Source organism: Ailuropoda melanoleuca, chromosome 13 (assembly GCF_002007445.2).
Source record: "Ailuropoda melanoleuca isolate Jingjing chromosome 13, ASM200744v2, whole genome shotgun sequence".
Classification (NCBI taxonomy): domain Eukaryota; kingdom Metazoa; phylum Chordata; class Mammalia; order Carnivora; family Ursidae; genus Ailuropoda; species Ailuropoda melanoleuca.
This window is the reverse complement of record NC_048230.1, coordinates 79,839,240-79,864,052: the sequence shown is the minus strand read 5'-3', so window position 1 is coordinate 79,864,052 and position 24,813 is coordinate 79,839,240. Positions and strand designations below refer to the sequence as shown.

Sequence of the window (24,813 nt, the reverse complement as noted above, 5' to 3'; positions counted from 1 at the left end):
AAAAAAATCTGAACTAAAAGTTACAGAGAATACATTGCAGATTGCTAGAGATGGGTAGGGATATGGGGAGTCAGTAGAATGGTGAAGGTGGTCAAAAGATACAAACTTCTAGTTATAAAATAAGTCATGGGGATGTAATATGCAGCAAGGTGACCATAGTTACCCATATTGTATTGTGTATTTGAAAGTTGCTAAGAGAGTAGATCTTGAAAGTTCTCATTACACACAAAAAATTTGTAACCGTGAGGTGATGGACTTAATGTGGTGGTCATTTTGCAATAGACACAAATACCAAATTGTGTTGTACACCAGAAACTAATGATATATGTCAAGTGTATCACAATAAAAAATATGGAGGGGCACTGGGGTGGCTTAGTCAGTTAAGCATCTGCCTTCAGGGGCGCCTGGGTGGCGCAGTCGTTAAGCGTCTGCCTTTGGCTCAGGGCGTGATCCCAGCATTCTGGGATCAAGCCCCATCAGGCTCCTCCACTAGGAACCTGCTTTTTCCTCTCCCACTCCCCCTGCTTGTGTTCCCTCTCTCACTGGCTGTCTCCTCTTTGTCAAATAAATAAATAAAATCTTAAAAAAAAAAAAAAAAAGTCTGCCTTCAGCTCAGGTCCTGGGATCAAGCCCCAAGTTGGGCTCCCTGCTCAATGGGGTGTCTGCTTCTCCCTCTCCCTCTGCCCCCCCAAACCCCACTCACTCTCACTCACTTCCACTCACTCTCAAATAAATAAATAAAAGCTTTAAAAAAATAAAAGCTTTGTAATAGTAAGAAAGCAGAGGGGGACATTTATTCAACATATATTCATTGGGTGGCTTCTTCATGTCTGCAAAAATGTTCTAGACCCTAGGGATGTAGTAGTAAACAGCAAAGGCAAGGGTATGGCCTTGAAGGGACCAACACCCCCAAACCCTTCCCAAAAGCCTTTGGGCCTCAGAAAACAGGCCCAGTGCAGCAATTACATGGTATCAGGTAATTGAAAAGATTGTTGAGATACCACAAAGTATACACATGTATGGCTGTAATACAACAAAGGAAAGGGTACAGCAGGAGAAAGCAAGCCCAGCAAGCATTGGAGGGGACCTAGACTTCTAGGTACAGCTTTCAGGGTCCTTTCTCCATCACACACGATGCCCTTAGTCTTCAGATCATGAACCACCAAGATACACGTGTGACACCTTGCTCTCAGGGAAGCCAAGAATCAGGCTTATTGAGGAGCATTTTAGACCCCACAGCTCAGGGAGCTAAAAGCAGGCTTTGTGAACAGGTAAACGGGTGTAAACCATCAATCCATTCAGTTTCCATAAACAGCGTAGACAGGCTGGTACAGTATGCCTTTGGGGGAGTTTCAGACTTCTAATAGCACATTATAAATCACTAGTTATTACATTTCATTTCTGTCTTGGCCAAGAATCAATACCATGGTTCCAGGTGCCCTTTAGCATAAGCACAGAACTACCCAAGATCAACTGTAAGTTAACCCTATCCTGATGTACTTAGAGAATTGAACCATGATGAAAATATCCAAGAAGACCTAAAGGTGGTATACCACATTCAGTGATGGGTTTTGTCATCCACTGGATTAGATACAACTCTTTGATCACCTTGAGAGATCTTCACAAGGCTAGGCTTCCAAATGGAGTCAAAGTTCTAAGAAAGTAACTGTATGCTGAAGCAATAAGGATAAAATAATACAGAAAGATTAGTAGTTGATTTATGTTGATTTCTCTGGAATCAAATAGACAAAAAAATTTGGATACTGGTGTTTATTTGGAAGGTGATGCCCGTATACCTTTGTAGGGAAACGGGGATGTAGGGTGGGGAAGAGAAGAAAAACAGAAGAAGCACCTTATCGTTACTGTGACCAAGAGGAGCATGATCCCATTGGGCAATTCTGGGATGCAGCATTGAACGTACCTTGGATTTATCCTAACCAAGGGCAAGGGAATCAGCCACCTTTTCCCATCTGCCCTGATGGAAAACCACTTCCCTGGATAGAAGTGAAGGGTGTTAACTCCCTGGCATTTGTGGCCTGCCATAGATGTGGGCCAAGGGACTCCAGCAGCCAGAGGAAGCCTCAGGCAAGGAACCCCAGGTATTTGCCATTGGAAGCTGCTATCAGATCAGCATGCACAGAAATGATGAATGCCAACAGGATACGGGTGGAGCACTGATAGTTTCTGCTATAAGAAGTGACAACAATAGGGATGCTCGTGATCATATTAGTAGAGCTATCATTTATCAGGTATGAAGCTATGTACTATCATAAATGCATTACATTTTACCATTTAATTCTATATGTTGAATAGTCAGTCACTCAATACCAGGTGCAGGGGAGGGGAAATATGTATTTTATCACCACTGTCCTGTAGCATATGTGTTTATTCTGGTCTTCCATGTATAGATGAACAGGTAAGGTTGAGCAAGGTTAACCAAATTCTCGGGAGTAACACATATAGGAAATAGAGCTGAGATTCAGATTCTGATTTGCCTCCAAAACCGTCCCTTGGGCATCATTGTAATCCTTAATTAACTAATTATTTTTCTGACACCCATTTATTTGAAAGTTGGCAGGAGCCATTTAGATTTGGAGATACAGAAAAGTACTGCCCATGTTCTCAAGGAGAGCAGGAAGAGAAAGACTGGAAAACATGGAGTGTAATAAGAGCCATATGGAAGGGTGCTACTGCTATTAAGTAGGATCAAGAAAGAGTGTGTCAGTTGTTGCTGCATAGCGAATAACCCCATGACTTAGTGGCTGAACGTAGCAAGTATGTATGATTGCTGCTGAGTCTGTGGGTGAGTTAAAAGGTTCTGCTGATGTGGGCCAGGTTTAGCTAGTCTGAAGTAGGTTTACTCATTCATCTGCAATCAGCCGGGGGACTGGATAGTCTAAGATGCTTTCCCTCACACTCTTGGTAACATTGAATGTAGCTGGATCAACTCAGTTCTTCAGTGGCTAGTCTGGGCTTGTTCCCATGGTGGCTGCGGAAGGCGTGAGAGTGAGTGAAAGTGTGCAAGGCTTCCTGAGGCCGAGGCTCAGAACAGTCACTTCTGCTGCATTATATAGGCCAAAGCAAATCACAAGACCAGCCCAGATGTAGAAATAGACTCCACCTCTTGGTAAGAGGAGCTTCAAGGTCACATGGCAAAAGGGCACTGACACAGGAAGGGGGAGATCTACCAAGAAGAGAAACATCTAGATTAAAGCTTACAGGGTGAGTAGGTATTCTCCAACCAAATAGAGTAGGAAGTAAATTTGAGGCAAGGAGGGCAGTGTGTTTTCCGAGACACCCAGTTCCCCCTAATGAAGGCATATAGTGCTGAGGGCAAGAGGCAAGCACCAGGGGAGAGAGCAGCATTAAGGACTAGAGGTATGTAAATGTACCAGAATTCAAGCAAAGAAAAGTTAATTTGCAGAAAGAATAATCTTTAGGGAAAAATACTAAGCAAATGGGAAGACGAGCAAAGTCAGGTTAATGAGGGGAGGGATGGGTGGATGTCCAGGTTTCTGTAGCAATATGGTTAACAAAATTATAAGACGTTCTCTTAGGAAATGATTTGTAGGATTGATATTTATTTCAAAAAGGGAGGAGGGGAGGAAGGAAACGCCTTGATGGGTGCTTGGAGAGAGAGGTGAGGTTGCGGGAGACCTAGATGCAAGAACAGCTGTGTGCATGACTCAGCATATGTACCTTGTGGCTTCAGGGAGGCCAGGTGATGATGTAGATTACATGGCAGAAACTCCTTCTGTGATGCACCTTCCATAACCCACAAAATAAAGGATCCCCAGAATAAAGGATTTTTGGATTGTGGTCCCAAACCTAAATACCAAGGCTTCAGACTCTCACAAGGACAGGTTTCTCGGGTAGGTCTCTGAGGCAGCTGACATCAGGGATGTATTTAGAAAGAGATGTGTTCATGTATGTTTCCCCTGGGATGCGTGTGTGAAATGGTAATTTTCAGTTCATGGGTTTTTCACTTTGAGACTGAATTGTGTAAATTAAATAGAAGCCTTATTCTACAGTTTTCTTAAGTGATTTTATAGTTCTCCTGGGCCTGTGTTGCAGTGTGGCGCATCTCTAAGCCACCAGGTACAGCAAATTTTAGTGTGAGGCTTAACAGGCTGATAGTAGATACCATCACCAGCTCCTAGGGGGCAGAATGGGAACTAGAGTAGGGAGTAAGTGCTGACCAGACCCATAAATGGAGAACCCGGCGCCCAAATACCCTCCCATGTTGACTTGGGGAATGTATTCCATTCACTCTTGTCTTGCAAATATGTTGGTGATTCTCTGCTGCCTAATTTCTAACAAGTGAGATAAGGACTATTTTTTTAAGAAAAGGTAAACAGAAAATAACAGAAGAAATATCATAGTTAAAGCTGACAGCAAAGATGAAAAATCCAATGAAGACTCTTGGGGACCTAATTATTATTAATTTTTCTTTGGGGAGCAGAGTGTTTCTGCATTCCGTCTCTCCACCTACCCTCCAGAGTTTACCACTGTCCTAAATTTGCATCTACCATTTACCATTATTTTGGTTAAAAAATTGGCCCAAACACGAATATATTCCTATGTAATATTATTAAATTTTGCTTCCTCTTGAGCTTTATAATATTGATTTTATATTCAGTCTAAAGATTTGCTCATTTCCTAGAACATTTGTTTCTAAGATTCGTCCATGTTGTTACATGTAACTACATGTACATTTTCACAGCTAAACAATATCATATCATGTGAACATGTCACAATTCTTCTGTAGATTGACGTTTCTGTTTCCGTTTTCTGCATTTCCTACTATGAGCAAAGATTTTACGATCATTTTTCATATGTCTTCTGGTCTATGTGTAAGTTTTTCAGGGATATGTACATAGAAACGAATTGCTAGAATACACGATGTATAGGAAACCACCCATCCCAGGTTGCCTGGAACTGTGTGGTTTCTCGGGATGCAGGATTTTTAGGGCTAAAATCAGGAACAATCCCAGGCAAATTGGCATACGTGGTCACCTTAAATGTGTACATGTTCAATGTTACAACATAATACTAAACTCTTCCCTAAAGAGTTGGTAGCAATTTATATTCCCAACTAGCAGTAAATGAGAATCATCCTGAGACTCCTTCTCCCCATGCTTGGTATTCTTGATGTCTTAATTTTTGCCCATCAGTTGAATGTGAAATGGTTTCTTACCAGGATTTGAGTTCTCTCATTACTAATGAGATTCAGTATCTTTTCATGTTTTGTTCTCCATTTGTGTTTTCTCTTCTGTGAAATGTCTTCCATATCTTTTGTCTTTTTCTGCTGGGTGACTTTGTCAAATACAGCTTATGCGCTTTTTTGGATCCTCTTGGTTTTACCATCACCTAGAATAGGGTTTATCAACAGAAGCACTAATGGCATTTTGGACTGAATGATTATTGTTGTGGAGAACCTCCTGTGTGTTATAATATGTTTAGCATTATGCTTGACCTCTACCTACTAGATGCCAGTAGCCCCTCCCAGCTGTGACAACAACAACAAAAATCTCTAGACACACACAGAGAAATATCTTGTCAAATGTCACCCTGGGGGACAAAATCATACCTAGCGGACAACAACTGATCTAGATCTTAGCAGCTTGCTCCTATGAGAGAGAAGAGGAAGCAAGGCAGAGAAATTCCCTCTCCATTTCTCTCTCTGATGGTCTTCTCCAGGACATATGTCCCTGTGCTGCATGTTTAAAGGTGTTCTATGTCACTTCGCAGATACCTTTGCTGGGTTACTGGCTGTACTTCTTAATAGCTCATGGTAATGTAGCGGTCAGAACAGGAACATATTACCTTCTCTTCTTCCGATCCTTCCCTGCCCCATTTCCTTTCTCTTCTTTCTCCTACCTTGGGATTGCATGTTTCAATGAAAGCATTAGCATTTAATGCTTGTCTCAGGTCCGTTTCCCAGGGAAACTAAGCTAAAATAAGTGGTTGTAGAAAGGGATACCCTGTGGATAGGATTTTGGAATTGGATTACTGACCTGTCTGAAAGCAATAGGGACCACATATTTTTTGTGGCAAACTGGAATGAAAATGAACTGTGGTGTGCCACAGCATCACAATTTTTTAAGCTTTCCCATGTAGTCAATTGAGATAAGACTTACACGGAGGGTCAAGTGTTGGGAGATTTAGCAGCTGCAGCATGCAGTAACTAGTAGAGCAGTGATGGGTGTATGGATTGTACAGCACGGTGACTACTTTTGACCTGCGAAAAGAGAATGTTAGGCTGAAGGTGGTTGATTGCCAACTTAATGCATGCTCTGAGAGCCAGAGAACTTCTGTGGCAGCTTTACAGGAGACTTCTCTCTGGCTGTTGCAGGGCAGACTCTGATGAAATTTGGGCCCAGGGGTCTGACTATAAGTTTGGCAGGTTTGTAGGCTCTCCTGTTTCTTTTTTTTTTTTTAAAGATTTTATTTATTTATTCGACAAAGATGGAGACAGCCAGCGAGAGAGGGAACACAAGCAGGGGTAGTGCGAGAGGAAGAAGCAGGCTCATAGCAGAGGAGCCTGATGTGGGGCTCGATCCCATAATGCCGGGATCACGCCCTGAGCCAAAGGCAGACACTTAACCGCTGTGCCACCCAGGCGCCCCAGGCTCTCCTGTTTCAAACTCAGGACCCCAGCAAGGATGCTGAGACAGGACGGGTCATCGGGTTAATGAGCTTGACAACCTTGAACTCCTAAATGCCCCTAAACCATCTTAGAAGACAGGAGCAAGCCCTTTTCCCTTGACAAAGGACAGCCTCACTCACCTGACGGCTGTGCCAGGATTTTACCTGAAGGAGGTGCCTCATTCTCCTTAAGATCTTTCTCAGCCACTTCTCATTGCTCCAAACTGATAATGAGTATAGTCTCAGCAGAAGGAGTGTCAGCCCTTCTTTAGGAAGAAATAGCCCACCCACTGAAAAACTGAAGTACCCAGCTAACAGGGGCCATCAGAACCAATGAAACCTGCATGGGACCTGACCTTGAGTGTATTGGGGTAGGGGAGGGTGAAACCCACTTGGAAGCTGGAACAGCAAGGATTTATTAATATGGGGGTACTCACACATAACTCAAGATTTAATCTTTTATTTTGAAAAGAGATTTTATTTGAGAGAGACAGTATAAGCAGGGGGAAGGGCAGGGGTAGAGAGAAAGGAAAAGGGAGAAGCAGGCTCCCCACTGAGCAGAGAGACCAACACAATACTCTGTCCCAGGGTCCTGGGATCATGATCTGAGCCAGAGGCAGACGCTTAACCAACTGAGCCACCCAGGCACCCCAAGATTTAACCTTTTATGAAAAACACTTGAAGTTGGCCTGGCAGTTTTCTTAGGGTGGTTCTTGGAAGCCTTTATGTTATGATGGCTTATAGCAAGTGAGGAGGAAATTGCATAGTTTCTTTGATAGTTCTGTTGAAGTATCAGATGGCTCAGGGAAGAGGAGTGCTAAGATGGTTTCAGGTACAATCTGAGAACCTATCCCTTGACTATGTGTCTAATTGACCACGAGGGCTCAGAGGGTACTCCCTTCACAAAGACAATAAGACACTCCCTGGAGAAGAGGGTTGGCATCTTTGAGAAGCTCTGTGAAAGCTGCCGTCTGTGAGGGTCGATGTTCGAAGACACTGTCCAGGAGTGGAGCTTCCTAATATTACCGAGAGGACGGGATCCAGAATGGAGTTGAGTAGTTGCCCTTCCTGTTACTGGCATGTGGACCCAACTGCCACAGGGGAGCACAATTAAAATGCCAGCACAGGGATCTGACAGTGACCACGAGAGCATGGGAGTCTTTGGGACAAAATAATTGGACAGCTGGTGGGGATGTTGTGCAATTGAGATAATCAGAAAAAAAGTCAAGAGCTTATAAATCATGAAATATCACGGACCTTTACCAAGTTTCCATATCTGAGTTCATAGATGGCAAAAGTATTCTGTCAGCTTATGCTCATCTTCTATTTAAAAAAAATTTTTTTTTTTTTTACATTTTAGACATAGTTATTTTGTATTTAGCTGCTCATTCTACACATGAAGTACAAGGGATGCAGAAAACCAGTTATTTTGTCAACTCTTATGCTTGGTGGTAGTTTTCTTCATGTGTTAGGGAATGTTTGATTATTGGTGTTAATATATGGGAATCCTTAGGGCCTGAATGGGGATGTTTTCCTGCAGAGAGTACTGCTGTGCTTCCTCTAAAAGTCAGGGACAACTTTGCTCCTTTTCCAAATTTCCATTCTAGGTTCTGCCCTGCCTTGCTTTGCAAAGGGACTGAGAGTTGGTCTCCAGATTGGTGTTGTTATTGCCATGTTCCCTAGGGACTATGCTGCTTTTTTTCATTACTCTTTCTATAGGTTCTCGTGCTTCTTTTCTCTGTCCTTCATTTTGGCAGGGCAGCGGGTGGTCATCTGTTTCCTTTACTGTCTAGTGAGCCTAGCAAAACTTACCATTTTTTAAAATGTAATCAGGATATATTTGCAGTTTAGCATAAGGAATCTTCCGATTAGCTAGAATGCATACTGCCAAAATGAAATAACATTGGCTCCCTACTAATATCTTTGGCACCATGAAAATAAATGAATGTAGTTAGCAACTGCCCAGTGCACTCATCATGATGGAATTGAGTCTGGTCCAGGAAGTATTTAATTGAATGGATCAGAGGGGCTGTTTTTCTCATCTGTTGTCAAATATCCTGTTCACATGGTTAACAGATGTTGATCAGAAGCCTGGGCCTGTGGGCGTATATGCTGAGTGAAGTTTCTCCCATCAGAAGAACTAGCTCAGCTGGCTCTCCTCTCCACATTCCCTCTGATGCATTTAGCACACAGATTGAACATATTCGGAGCTGTCCCTCTTATTGCAGCCATTTCTTGGAAGCAGGTTAGTATAGTACTTTCTAGGGAGGTTTCCACACATTTCAAAGTTTGACATGTTAAAAGACAAAATTTTAACGCTTTAGAACACTCTCATCTTTGGAATTGCCAAATCCCTGTCCTCTAAATGAAAGAAATATGAAGGAACTTGACTGTCTGGTCATAGGGTAGAGGTTCTCATGCCTACAGAGACCAGGCAATGTAAGAAACAATAGGTGGTGGAAGGCACTGTGCAAATAGGGGCCTGTGTGCCTAAATGCAGTGGCACCTACTTTACTTTACTCTGTTATTGCTCTATGGTAATGGGGCCTCAGGTCTACCAGGTATTCCACTTTTTTAGGAGAAGCTTGAAAGCTGGAGTCTTCTGATATGAAATCTCCCAATTTTGACCACTGGTTTATTAAAAACAAAAACGTGCTAACAGCAAAGAATTTGATTATGTAGGGGAAGAAACACGTTTGTAGGCAACCTACAAATACAATCTAGCCTGCAGACAACTTCAAATAAACAACATGTAGCTCGAGATTGACCAGTTTCATAAAGTAAATCCTATCTGCATTGCAATGTGATTATTTTGTGTCAAAGAAAATAACTTTTCTGTCTTATTTATTTCTGCTTTTGCTTGCTTGTTATTTTGCTTGGGATCCTTTCCCCTTTGGTAAAACTTAAAAGCCTAGTGGATACCATATCAATTAATGCTACACGTACCCTACACACATGGCAAAGATTCTGTGTGTGTGTAACATGGAAACACGGAAACAACTCAGTATCTTGACAAAGCTACACTATGATTCAGCAATAGCCCCCTAGATTTATAACCAAGGAAAAATTAGTGCATAACCAATGTATCCTAATAGTCTAGAACTGGAACTAAACCACATGTTCAACAATAGAAGAATGATAAATAAATCTTGATTTAGTCATTCAATGGAAGAGCATGCAACAATAAAAAGAACACACAACTGGTAGACACAACAACATGGATGAACCTTACAGATACTACATTGAGCAAAAGAAGTCAAACACACAAAAAGAATGTTATGTGTGATTCTATTTATACAAAGTTCAAGAACAGGTGAAACAAATCTATGAGGATAGAACTCAAAAATCTACTTCATGGGGACAGAACACTAGAGGGGACACATAGGAGCCTTGTAGGGTGCTAGTGATGTCCGTCCCATCCAGGGAGTGGTTTTATGACTGCAAACAACTGAAATGTCTGCTTTCTATGTGCAATAAAAGTAAATAACCAAATGGGCAGCATTGGTTGATCCATTGAGTTCACTTTCTGATCTTGCGGCCCAGGGATGACCACTGAGTAATATGAGGGTTTTCAGGTATTCTTGTTTGCCCAGATGTTTGAGGACTGGGTGCTTTCAGGTAATTCTCCCCATTGCCCTCCAACCTGAGATGTCTCCATGGCAAATACAAGTGTACAGGGGTGCACTCACGGGGAAGGCCATCTGCTTCCCCATGCGATATGGTAGTTGTTCCAGGTTTCCCATCTGTGAAGTGTGAGTTCCTTTAGTCATCATAGAATTTTAGAGTTTTCTATAAAACTTACTAAACTGGCAGAAGTGGTGCTTTGGGAGGCATTATTTGTATATCTTCACCTGCAGCAACCTAGTGTCTGCACACTTAAAAAAAAATACATAGAATAACCCTGCTCCCTTCACTCACAAACTTAGTGTTTCCTTAAAATCCCCCTAAGAAATAGACTTAGGAGGAGAAAATATGCACCCCAGTCTTTCTCTACTACTAGCAATTCGTTGCCACACAGATTGTTCGTCAGGCAAGGGCAAGGAAGGAAGCAATGGACAGTGACCTAAAAGAGCTCCCAGTCAATTTTGTCCAGCATCTCCCCCTTTGGCTGGAAAGTGGGCCAAGGAGAGTCTGTAGAAACCCAAAGAGTAACTGAAGAAGTGGAACCACACTCTGAGCCCTTAAGCCAGGAGAGGCTTCTGGTGATATGGTCAAGTCTGAATTCCAAGTTGCTTGTTGCAGCTTTTTGCTTATGTGGCATGAAGTGTGAGAGCCTGAGGGCTGGTTGGAGCTCACGGGATGCAGAGAAGGGTGCTGTGCAGCCACAGCCTGAGGCTGATGCTCCTGCTTGTGTTCCTAAAGGTGTCCAGTTATATCAACACGTGATGCTCAAAACATGAAGCGACTCAGCATCTCTGTAAAGCCCTTCCTCTGCTTATCTGTAACATAAAGACAGGAAAAATTTAAAAATGATCTTTGTGTCAACTTCCTAATTTTTTTTATTAAAAAGGCAAATTAAACCTCATTACAGTAGGCTTCATGGGAAATTTAGCATTTTATTCCATGACATTTTCATTTGGCAAAGCCAAAGGTACCTGGACACTGGAGTTGGGTGACCTGAGTCATTTTTAGCTGCACCCCTTACAGGCCACAGCACAGTCTTGAGCTCACTTCTTCACCTCTTGAGTGCTGAGTGAAGCAAAGTAAAAACACCTAGTCTGTCTATTCCTTGAGTTTGGTATGAAAGAAAATTAAAGGGACCCTAGAAAGCATAAAGATGAGTGAATGGAAGGTATGATCCTTATCACCCCTGTGGCTTAGAAAGCATCCCAAATGGCATGTTTGTAAACTTTCCTTGAATGAACTGCTCTTTGATTCTTGCAACTAATGTTTTCATTTTTATTGGAAAAGGTTATGAGTGTCCTCAGGTGTGGAAAGATAACTAAGGAGCATGTATTTTAATTGGGGGGGTGAGGAGCTGCCCAGTTTTAATATAAAATCCTGACTTTATTCTAATTTCTATCTCTAGCTGGCTGGCCAAGTGGTACGGACTCCATGAAGTTGTTTTATTTCTAAAATAGGAAAACCAGTATCTACCACCTTGATGTACTTAAGAGGGTTGTTGTAAATATCAAAAGGAAATCACATGTGTGCAAAGGCTTTAAAAGTTCAAAGTAAGAGAGCATGTAGTTGAGGGTTTATACCGCTTTTTCCTCTTTTTCTCAGAAACGTAGTTGAGGGTTTATATCGCTTTTTCCTCTTTTTCTCAGAAACGTTTCTCAGCAGTATGTTGAGGGATAAGAGAAGATTTATCAAGCCAGCTATCCCACCTGGATTTTTTTTCTTCTTTTCCAAAACCAAATAAATATAGTAACTAGTAAAGGCATTGCATGGGTCAGATTCATTACAGTGGTCATACGGCTCTAAAATCATGGCGTATTGTCAAGAACTTGAAGACACTTTATGGCCAATGTTTTATTGTACCGATTATTATTATTTCTTGTCCAAACCCAGACTGGTTTGAGAGTAAAGAGGAGAGCTATTCAATAGTTATACCATGGTAACAGCAGTAAACTAGGACTGTTCTCAGCGCCCCCCCCCAAAATGGTTGGAAAGATTCCCTTTTAAGTCAAATCATAATTATGTCTAGTATGTTCAAAGTACTCAGCTGTGGGGAAGATTTAAAAAAAAAAACAAACAATAATTCAAGCAAGTGTATAGCATGGTTCTGGCTTTCAAGAAGCCAGAGTCTACATGAGAAAGCTTTTAGAATGTAATGATGCAGAAGGAATGAATGAAAGACATCATGTTAGCAAGCGTTAGATTGAAAAGAGTATAAGTTTAGAGCTTAGACAGGAGTGTGGAGGCCCAACCAGTCTTGAGGTTCTGGGGAGGCTGTCTTGGAGGGGAATATTTGAACAGCATTGAGAGGACTGGTGGGATCTCAGTAGTTGTGGAGAAAGCAGAGTGGGTGGCTTTCCAAGTGAGTAGAACAGCCTGGACAAACATCAGAATGGATGGGTTTCATGGAAGGGAGAGAAAAGAGGGCTATAAAGAAATTTTAAAAGGGTAAAATTTATTCTTCTGACAAATATTTATTGAACATCTGTATTCGGGCAGTGTTCTGAATGTTAGGGTTTCAGCAGTGAACCACACAAAATCCTTACCCTTAGGGAGTTTACAGTCTAATATATTTTAAGAACTTTCCTTAAAATTCTCTATTATGAGGATTTCTCATAATCTTCCTATATGAACTTTTAGATGGAAGTCTTTTGGAAAGAAGGGGAATGCTGTTTGAAAGGATTAAAGCAGTATGATTCAGCTTACTTTGTGTTAAAATAATGAGGGAAGCCCACTAACTGAGCTACTGGTCTTCCTAAACCAGAATCTGAGACTTGGAGAGGGGCTTATCAAGCATCCATCCATTCATTTAACACACTTATTTGAGAACCTATTGGGTGCCTGGCACTGTTCTATGTGTTGGGGATACCACAGTCAGAAACGGGAAAATCTCCTTGCCCTTAAGGAAACATCAATCTAATAAAATTGGGGCTTCTAAGATCATATATCCCAAGCCAAAGAAATATTAAAAAATCGTAAAGGTTCTTCAGGCATCTCTTTACATATTCACTTTATTCATACAGAGCTAATAAAGGGAAAGTAGTTATTTGCTTTTCTCTATGATACAATTTTCTTGCTCTGATTATTACTATGTGGGCCCAAGTCTTCTGAAAATTTAATAGGTGCCTGTGGCAATTGAGAATCATAAGCAAACAAATTTTCTCCCACATTTCTGTCATAGAGGGTAGCAGACCATATGTCATGCCATGAGAGGTCTCACTTGGAATAGGTGAGATGGTAGCCCGAGAGGTTATACATCCCCCAGAAACGCTTCTGCTTCAGATGAGATAGTACATTTACAATGTTGTAATACGAAGTTAATATCATCGTACAAAACAGAGAGAACCCTGTTATTCTCAGAGTTCTGGTGCACACATCAAAATCACAACGACACAGATCGATAGGCCTACCCTTAGAGATTTTTTGATTCTGAAGGTCTGGGATGGGGCTGAGAAATTGCATTTCTAACAATCCCAGGTGATGGCTATGCTGACTGTCCAGAGGCTATGTGTTGAGAACCATTGTGTTATTCTCTAAATATGTAGCTAGGGGCTCCTGGGTGGCTCAGTCAGTTGAGCATTCAACTCTTGGTTTTGGCTCAGGTCATGATCTCAGGGTCATGAGATCGAGCCCCACCTTGGGCTCCATGCTCAGCCAGGAGTCTGCCTGACATTCTCTGCCCCTCCCCTGCTTATGTGTATGCACTCCTTCTCTCTCTAAAATAAATAAATCTTAAAAAAAATAAATATGTAACTATAATATGAATATAAAGTTGGTTGACTTGTGGATATGTACATTGTAATATTTATGGAGAAGGCCATTGTATTCATATAACTGTCTATGGCTGGGTTGACCAACATGATAGACAGTAGCCACATGTGGCTCTTGAAATGTGGCTCGTGCCACAGGTTGAAATGAAAATATTTTGGATCTTTTATGTTACATAAAATATATTATTAAAATTATTTTCACCTGATCTTTTTTATTTTTAATGTGACTACTAGGATATTTAAAGTTTACATATGTGGCTTGCATTATATTTCTACTAGACAACACTAGTCTGTGAAACTTTTCTAAATGTGCATGCTGAGGATTTGGGGGTTTTTGTTTTGTTTTAGAATTTGGATGGGGTGCATGGGCGGCTCAGTCTGTTAAGCGTCTGACTCTTGATTTCAGCTCAGGTTGTGAGATTGAGCCCCCACCCCACCCCCGAGTCAGGCTTCATGCTCAGCCCAGAGTTTGCTTAGGATGCTCTCCCTCTCCCCCTCCTTGAGTGCTCCATAAATAAATAAATAGATAGATAGATAGATAGATAAATATTAAAATAAATTAAAATATAACCTTAAAAGAATTTGGAAGTTTTTTTTTTTTTTTCAGAATTTAAGGGTTACTAGCAGAGGAAAAGAAGGTACTGGGTTTTTTTGTAAATAAGTGATGTACTTTTCAAAAATACCCTTTTAGGTTTTCTCTGCATAACAATTAACAAGATAATATTCAACAGAAGATTCCTTCAATAGATGCTTGGCCATCTCCCTACCTTAATGTAGCTATTGAATCAGTTTCTCCTGAGTTTTCTTTAGTTCCTTGGAGTTGCTAAGAACTGCTGTCCTTCAGAAACAAAGGTTAAAAGGTGGCTGAACTCTCCTTTGAATCCATTTGGACCACCTTTGTAATACACATAAATCAATTACAGATGGATTGTAAATCTAAGCTTAGGAGAATATATTCACGACTTTGGTGGAAGCAAAGACTTTTAAAACAGGGCACAGAAAGTGATAACTACAATGAAAAGATATCTAAATTGGGCTACTTAAAATTAAGTACATATTTATCAAAAGCATTATTAAGAGAATGAAAAAAATCATAGTGTGAAGAAATATCTCAACACATGTATACAACAGAAGACTTTAATCCAGAATTTATAGAGAATTCCATCCAATGAGTAAGAAAAAGGGAGAGTATCCAATGGGAAAATGAGCAAGGGACTTGAACAGATATTTCACAAAAGAGAAACTCCAAATAGCCAATGTATATGAAAGATGCTCAGACTCATTAATCATCATGGAAATGCAAAATGAAACCACAGTAAGATGGCACTACACACTATAATGAAAAACGAATAGTTGTAATGAGAAAGATTGGCAACAGCAAGTGTGGATGAGGATATGAGCAGTTGATAAGCTGTTGGTGGGAGTGTAAATTGGGAAGCTGATAGGAACTATCTAGTAAAGACAAATAGACATATAACCTTGACCCAGCAATTCTCTCACATACGTATATACCCAATGACAGCATCGTATGTGTGTTCACCAAAAGACAAGTACTAGAACATTCATGGCAGCATTATTTCTGATGGTCCCAAACTGGAAACCACCCAAATATCCATCAACATGAGAGCAAACTTATAAATTGTGGTATAATCATGCAGTGAAATACTACACGGCAATGAGAAAGAATGTGGCATACAACAACATGAATTAATCTCACAGACAGACTGTTGAATCAAAGACACTTGACCTAAGAGAATACATGCTGTGTGGTTGTATGTATATAAACTTCAAAATCAAGCAGAACCAATTTCTGGTGGGAGAAGTTAGGATAATGGTCTGTCCTTGGTAGAGTTGATGACTCAGGCATCGCTTGAAGGAGGCTTCTGGCACTTTTTTCTTTGATCTGCACTGTGATTGCAGGAATGTGTTCTCTTTGTGAAAATTCATGAATTTGTGCCCATGGTATGTGCACTTTTTTGTTATGTATGCTGTACTTCAATAAAATGCTTAACAGAGAAGTCAAAGTCCATGACTGCCCTCCAAAAGTAACTTATCTCTTTAAAATATATGGAGTTATACTTTATATCTGACATCTTAAAACTAAGTTGTGATTGACTTATTGACTTTGTTTAATATAATAAGAATTTTGGAACTATCCATTTTATGTATCCTAAATTCCTTATTAAATACCGATCATTGGAAATCAGAAATATAATCAATGAATTATAGAAGCTTAAACTTTAAATAGTACATTCTATATTCAATTAGATATCATGTAACTGATAGAGATCTTACATAATTCAACATGTCCAAAAAAATAAAGGACCTTAATAGCAAGAATGTTCTATAGATCACAGGATTTGAAAAATCCTGTATAATTCCAAAGATTCATGACAATCATACATTTATACAGCTGTCATCCAGTAATCTGCATTAGATTGAAATGATAAATAGAGGCATTACTTTAGAAAATATGATTTGTTCAACACCACCTTCGTAAGTGTGTTAATGTATTCTTCACCAGCAGGAAGTTAGTCTTAATTCATATTTTTATAAAGTACTAATGAACTAAAGTGATATGGCTCAATTCATTTGATCGAATGCATTTTTAGTTTTAGTATAGGAGTTTATGATTGCAGTGCAGTATACTATGTTAATAGTATCTATGCACGACTATTTTGAAATGCTACATTACTGGTAAGTTTCCAGTAATTTAATGTGTTATATGCCTCTTTGAGTTAGAAATGACTGTAATTACTGTTCTTCGGCTTTATTAAGGTTACACATTGGGGTGTGTGTGGGAGCGAAAGGTAGAGCCACAGGCAGGAAGGGAAAGTTGGAAACGGAGGGGTAAGACAAAGGGAGGGAAAGAATGGAAGTAGAGATGAAGAGGGAGAGAAACTTACTCTAATTAATCAAACTCATTTCTGCATTGACTTCCTCATTTGGTAGAATTAAAAAGTCAAATCAATTTCTCCGTGGCATACTGTGTTTCAGAGCATCACTCTAAGTGAAGGGCTCCTCCTGCTCTTAGTTTATCAAGAATAATGTCAGATTTATAAAAAATGAGGCTTTTATCTCCTTTCTGAAAAAGGAATACCAATTCCCTTCACAAATGGTCAATTACATCCTCTCATCATAAATGACTTATTATTCATGGAACTAGATGTTAATTCGCTCAAATTGTGTGGTACATAGAATAAAGTAGGAATATGTTATAATACTGATCTATGATTTGCTAGTTGGGAGTAACTAGCATTGTTACTGTAGTAGTCACTTTATATACTTGATTTTATTTAGTTCTGCTAGGAAACCTATGAGACAGATGTTTTGTTTTGTGGGTTTTTTGTGTTGGAGGGGAGAGGTGGGAGGTATTTCCTTGTTTTGCTGGAATGAAGAATTAGTCTAAGACTTGCCTGTGAGGTTTATATGGCTGGCAAGCTGGTATCAACCCATACAAAACTTGCACTCTTTCCAGGATCGCATCTAGCCTTCCAGGTTTACAGCTTTGTCATTACCACTCCTAAATCTTTTAAAATGGCATAGTTGTGCATTTCCAAAGTTTGTTAAATATCTATTTTCTAGCTAGGTAAAAAGGCATCATGTGTGTGTGAAAGTGAATAATGATCAATTCTCAGTGTGCTTTCCCCTCCAAAATAGCTAATTGAAGGAAGTTGAATCAGCTACTTCAAAAAATCACTGAGTTGGAATTCTTAGTGTCAGATAACTTCATTTAAAGTCATATGGAAGTTTATCCATGGAATAAAACCTAGCCTAACTCCCAGTTGAAATAAAATCATGGTTGACCCTTAGATAAATTCCTATACATATAAGTAGCAATGATGGATACTTAACACTTCTAGATCCTATTCCAGGATGTATGTGCATTTTAGTAAAGAAGATCTAATACAGATAAGCAACTTAAGATGAATGCAACAATGATCTTTAACTTCCTTGTTGCTTTCACACAATGAATGTGGCTTTGGTATTTCTTGACATTAATGTCAGGTTAGAAGCAATACTGGCAAAGTGCGTCCAGTTGTGACCTTTTATTTTACATGAAATTTTTATTTATTTTTTCATTTTTGTCAAGTTTTTATTTAAATTCCAGTTAACATACAGTGTAATATTAGTTTCAGGCATATAATTTAGTGCCTCAACACTTACATACAACACCGGGTGCTCATCACAAGTGCCTTCCTTAATCTTCATCACCTGTTTAACCCATCCTCCCTGCCCCCAACCTCCCCTCTGGTGATCATTAGTTTGTTCTCTATAGTTAAGGGTCTGTTTCTTGGTTTGCCTTTCTCTTTTTTCCCCCATGATCATTTGCTTTAATTCTGCCTATGAGTGAAATTTACATGGAAATTTTAAACTATGCCCAAGAACCATATTAGAAGGAGTAATTAATTCTCTGAGAGGTTGTATAATCAGAGTTTGAACAATGAGTGATGTGTGTACCTAAGCAGGTTCAGTGATCTCTTTGCATAAGGATTTAAATTTGGTCCTGCTGTTAAGGTAGGTTTAACCATTTTAGGAGATTATGGAGGAGGGACTAGCAACCTATTTCAAGGTAAGGCACAATTGAGGCTTGTGACCACCTGTCCGATCTTTTGGAAACAAATTATTGTTTTCCAAATCAAAGGTCAAAATGAATGACCCCAAATAAGTGTTTATGAAAAATAAAATATCTTAAGTTGCAGAGTGAATATGAGATACTCTTGAGAGGAAATAGCTGTTGTTCCATAATGAAATAATGGACAATATTCTTTGAATATAAAGAATATTAGAGAGCCATGTACTTATGATTTTGTTTTTTTTCCCTATATTAAGTCATAGAATAAGATTTGTGACTTTATTTGTATGAATCTAAATTACTAAAATTAGATGATCCTTATATCTGAGAGTGACCAGAAATCTATGCTGTCTTCTTAGACTTTTTTTTTTAAAGGGAGGGATGGGGAGAAAGAGAGGGCGTGCGTGCACACTGGCAAAGGTGCAAGCAGTGGGGGAGGGGCAGGGGAAGAGGGAGAATCTCAAGCAGGCTCCCCGCTCAGCATGGAGGCCCACGCTGGGCCAAATCTCACCACCCTGAGATCATGACCTGAGCCCAAGTCAAGAGTCAGACACTTAACTGAGCCACCAAGATGTCCCGTTTTCTTTTCTTTCTTTCTTTTTCTTTTTCTTTTTTTGGTCTAGAGTAAGGACAGAAAGGACAAGGACCGTGAACCTACTTAGAGTGGTTGTAGAAAAATAAGGTGATTTTTTCCATTTCAACTTTATCAATTCAGGCCATTCGGTCACCATGCTACTGATTAGATGGGAGGTTGAGAACGTGACCATAGGTTCTTTTCTTTCCAGTCTATGATTTGGGTGCCAGAGTTGCCTGAAGTCTTTGGGATGACTTTTCATTCCCCCAAACATCATTTCTTCTGTACTCTCTTCCTTTCCTCACTTTTCCCAACCCATCTGAGTATTCTCAGTAACCAAGTGCAGCCATTCTTTGGTACAAATGTTATCCGGTTTGTTGTAACTCTGTGGGTCTTTCCTTGGTAGCCCATGGGCCCCATGCATTCGAAACCCCTACAAGTGCATCTCTTGGGCATGTCTGAGCATATGTTTCTTTGAGGCAACTGTAAGACGCACAGATGCTGTTGTTGCCTTGGCTTTCTCTGGCTGCCCAACCTGTATGTGGGCTGCAGACAGAAATGGGGAAGAACTAACTCCCCCCCGGGGGGGGGCATCTCTTAGCCATCTTGTCCAGCCAATGGTGGACAGGAGTTAATGTATAAAAATTGCAGCTTCCTAGCTCCTGCCTGGGATATAGGGGCAGGGGTGGTAGACAACTCTGAAGCTGTTTAGACTGTCTTCCAGAAGTGCCCAGCAGGATTGATACTCAGTTGCCCACAGTAGTAACTTGCTTATTAACTTGTGTTGGTGCCCTCCTTTCCCTGAAATACGTCCCTACTTCCCTGCCATTGCTTCTTGGGACAACCTCACAGCTCAACTACTTGCACTCAAATCCCTTCCCTAGAGTCTGCCTCCTGGGGGAACCCAACCAAGGACAACATATTTTTCCTTTAAAAAATGACATGATATGCCATACCAGTGTTGTGGTCAGAAGGTAATTCTTTTTGGGAAATAGCAATCCGCAGTATTGAGCAGCAACCACAAATCCCCAGTGTTAGGCCGGGTGAGGAGAATGTTGAGATTTGCCATTGTCAGCTCGCCCTCTAGGACTCTGGCTGCCATTTTGATTCCTCCTCCCATGACCACAGCTGTCCTTTGTCTTTCTGACCAAGGGTAGACTACTGACAATTTTTCTGTCAACTGACCTAAGTGAGTCATTTATAAATAGCCACTTACATGGTATTTTGACTGACTTACGGGACAAAAGGGGAAGTTTTATGAGGGTAGCGTCAGGTGTGCTATTTCAAAGACCTCGAATAGAGCGTCTTGTCCTCAGAGAAGAATTTCACCTGGAGCATCTGTATTTGAAGGTTCCTGAAAGCTCTTGCTGCCCACTGGTCAGTTTATCAATCACGTAGCCATAGAAATGGCCTAGAAGCTCAGATGTGTTCTCATTAACAATACCCAGGACTGTAAGGACATGTATGTGTCTACCCATGAATTCACGGTGGTTACATAAGAGGGATTGGGCTCTTAAATTATTCTCACCCTAAATTCCAGTGTACTTCAAACCCCATAGTAACAATTATGAGATACAAGGGATCACAAAGTCATTTTGGATGAAGACTTAGAATCTCAGTAGTCCATTTATCTTGTTCGAGTTACCAGAGATGACTTTCTCCAAGCCAGTTCGCAAGATGTCTCTTGCTTATCGGAAGTTTCATTGCTACGTTCCAAGTCATTAAACACTTGAAGCGTGAAGGCTGGGGAAAGGACTAATTGTTGGTTTGGTGAAGTTGCAAGGGAGATTAGGGAACCCAAGAGAGTTCGACTGCTAGATATAGACACAAAGGAAGAAGAGGGGTAAAGAAGGAGAAACAATTAAGAGTCTGTGTGAAATCAATTGAGTGCCCATCTGCCATTGAACTTCAGGGTAACACTGATTACAGGTAATTGGTATTTGGCTGAGTAGATAATTAGGCTGGCCGCAGAATGAAAGGAAGCAACCGACTGCTGCATTCATCCTGCATCCTGGTTCCCTCCTCTTTCTGAAGCAGGGTTTGGGGAGCGCGATGTGGCAGACAACCTCCCACACCTTCTGCAGAGGGGAGGGTGTTTACAGAGCAGTGACACCTCCTGACTCAGGAGACAGATGAAGCAGTACCTGAGAACAGAAATATTCAGCTACAGACCTTAATTATAAGAAACAAAGGCAATAAAGGCTCATGGTTCTTTGGGAACAGTTTGAAATATCCCTTTGCGGTGAATGCAATTGTTAGTGTGAGGAGACTGTTTTCTAATGATTCAGAAGGCACATCTGCAATCATGGGACTGAATCCACGTTGTCACTGCACCTCCAAGTGCTGGGGCCGTATCCTCACGGACACCGCTGGACTTTATAGCTCACCGAGGACTCTCATCACTTGGCAATCCTCACTTTCGTAGGATGGGCTTAAAAAGATGATGAGTTAAAATTCACGTAATGCTCATTTTTGCCAGGCAGAATTGTTTTTATACGATAACACATGGAACACCAGTGCTGGGTAGTGTTTTGCAAGGAGGCTTGGGTTGAACTATTTAAATGCCCCTAACTCACTGCTCATTCCTACTTTGTATGCAAGCTCTGTGAGCTTCGACCTCCCTGTGGGTTAGAAAGAATCATCAATGTTTCCCAGACTCTGTTTGCACCTGGCTTTGCTGGGAGACTAAGAGGAAGGGGCCATCAGCACCAGGGAAGAAGCTCCAAGCAGGAAAGCCCGGTGCTCTCCCAGGACAGATGAGCAGCCCGCAAAAGTGGAGACGACCTTGGTCAGGGTTGATAACCCAGTGAGTGAACACAGAGGCATCTTCCCTCTGTTCCTTAGAGGCCTTGGGTAGTCTCAACTCCACTTTGAAGAGGCCGCTCAAGTGCACATAGAACTCTGCGTCTCCTACACAACACACACTGCACGCGGAAGAAGAGGAGAATCCGAGCAAGACCTTTCACTTGCTCTCAGAAGAAATCTAATTTGGAAATAGAAAGGCAGCAGAGTCTGCCACCTGCTAACTCTGTGTTTTCACCCATTGCTTCCCCTTGGTTTTCACCGTGGCTGTGTTCCAGCCAGTTTTAAACTACTCTCAACTCCCCTAAAGGCACCAGCCTCTCTCTCACCTTGGTGTCTGTTTCAGTGTCCAGGGCATCCGTATCCCAGTTCCTGCTCCACCCAGGCACCCACAACAACCTCAGTCCACTTATCCCCCATCTCAGCCCAGAGACTTCTTTGATCCAACCCTCAATTCCAGAACAGATAACCTCTCTCTCTCTTTCTCTCTCTCTCACACACACACACACACACCAGTTTTCTCTTCATGCAAGCACTTGTCACACTCCAATTATCTATTTGTCTGGACTACTCATGAGGACAAAGATCCTATAGTGTGTTTCAGTATATTCTCAGTACTGGGTACATAGTAGACACAGCATTAAGTGATAAATGGGTAAGCAAACCCACCTTAGTGACCCAGAAATGCACGTGTATCTGGAGCCACAGTTGGTGGCATTTGAAATTAATCACCCTGTATTTATACGTCTAGCCCCATGCTTTGAAAAAAACATGAAACCTGGGGAAACCCTGACCTAATCAATATCCAGAGTAGCCCTTCAACGGTGGGAATCAAAGTAATATTTTTAGTATGCATTGGAAGAAATCAGAGCTCACCATGCCATGGTAAAATTGGTAGTGTCAGAATAAAACCCACTTCAGAAAAGCACAAGGAACCACGGTGGGGGAGGAGGAGTAGTTTACGAGTGAGATGGAAAATGATAAAGTGTCATTTGATAATATCCAAGAGGGATGATGTGACTGAAGTTTCCCTAAAATGAGAATCTTGGCGGCACGCAGACTTGATGTATGTGGTTGCTGGTCCCTGAGCACCACCCATCTCCTCCGAGCCTTCCTGTTGGCTCCCAGCTGCCAATTTGTGCCCCTCTATGGCTGAAGGCTCTTTCCATCCTGACTGAAGCTGTCCAGCCTGGGGACAAGATAGGCTGGCAGTTCCAGTGAATTAACATCCCCTGGGGTAGCTCCCCTCTCACTGACCGAGGTGAGATAATGCTGAGGCCTGTTTTTGTACCCTTTCTCAGAGTTCCCCGGGCAGGAGCGAGCTTGTCATACGCTGTTATAACTGGCTACCTCACTCACTCAGCCTTAATTAGTTGTCTTCCTCTTCCCATATAACATCCCTACTATAACCTCCCTACTTCCTCCCCACTTCCCCTAAAAGTGGTCCCCTGTATTTCCCCAATTAACCTCCACTCAATCCTGGCCTCAGCATTTGCCTCTGGATCTCACTTCACAGGCATCAGTCAGGGTGCAGGTAAGAACACATCCACTCCAGGTGGTTCAAAGGAAGGGACTTCAATGCCAGAGATGCCCATAGAGGTGTGGACAGGTTTGAGGAAGCAAACAAAAGACCTTAAGGCCCCCAGAACAGCAGGAAGCCTTTTCTGTCCCCAGGCCTAAAGAGATAGGGAGTGCAAGTGTTTCTTCAGGCACTGTTGTTATGGAAGGATGCAGCTACTTCCAGCACAAAGTGCCAAAGGAGGATGGGAGAAGGAAAGAAATACCCCAAACTGAATTTCCTCCCACCCTCATGTCATCTGCCAGTGCCACCCCGGTGGCCAAATCCATCTGGACAACAGTCACCAGGGGAATCTGGGCCACACAGTCCACATGGGTCAGCCTCCAAGGGCACAGAGAAGGGCAAATAATTGGATTTGGCAGAGCACACAAAGATAAGTTGCACATATGGTGTACCCCCTTATCACATCAGAGTTTTGGCTCCCGCTGATACCACATCAGATTATAGATTCTTTTACTAAAGAACTTGGAGAGCCCTTCTTAGCTACTATAGAGATGATTAAAAAGTTAAAGCATTAAGACCTATTAAGAAAAAAATCAAGGCTCATTTAGCTCAAAGAAAAGAAGTCTGAAGGATCAATTAATATTGTTCATTGCATGTAGCAACGCTTTGCTAATCAAGAAGATGGGTTCCAACATAATAGATTTTTTAATCAGAGACTTCGAGGGCAGGGATGAAAATAATGCAGACAGAATGGGGCTCCACTTCAGAACATAGATGATGCAATTGACAGATGAAAGGATCAGAAAATAAGTGGTACCAGAAGTAGCTTCAACAGCTGACATTTACTGGGTGCTTGCTATGGGCTAGACACTGTGCTGTGAGCACCCTACAGGTTACCTCTTGAAACCTGTCAAACTGCCCAATTACATAGATGCCGTCTCTTTGGGATCAGTTTGCTAGGACCACTATAAATAAGTATCACAGATTAGCTGGCGTAAACAGAAGTTTGTTGGCTCTCAGTTCTGGAGGCTAGAAGCATCCAAGATCAAGGTGTTGGCAGGGTTGGCTCCCTTCTGAGAACTTTGAGGGATAAAAACTGTCCCATGCCTTCCCTCTAGCTTCTGGTGGTTTGCTGGCAATCTGTGGCGTTCCTTGGCTTGTGGGTCTCTTCCTTCATTTCACTGGTGTTTCTGTGTGTGTTTGTGTATGTGTGTGACCCCCTTCTAGAAAGATGCCAGTTGTATTGGATTGGCTCATGCCAATGTGACCCCATTTTAACTAAGTATATCTGTGACAACCT

General features: G+C 41.4%; 1 protein-coding gene across 2 annotated transcripts in view; it reads left to right on the top strand.

Annotated features, from left to right (window-relative positions):
- The window catches only part of PAK5 (p21 (RAC1) activated kinase 5), a 292,039-nt gene that overhangs the window by 125,336 nt on the left and 141,890 nt on the right, over nucleotides 1-24,813 (top strand). The window lies entirely within an intron of this gene.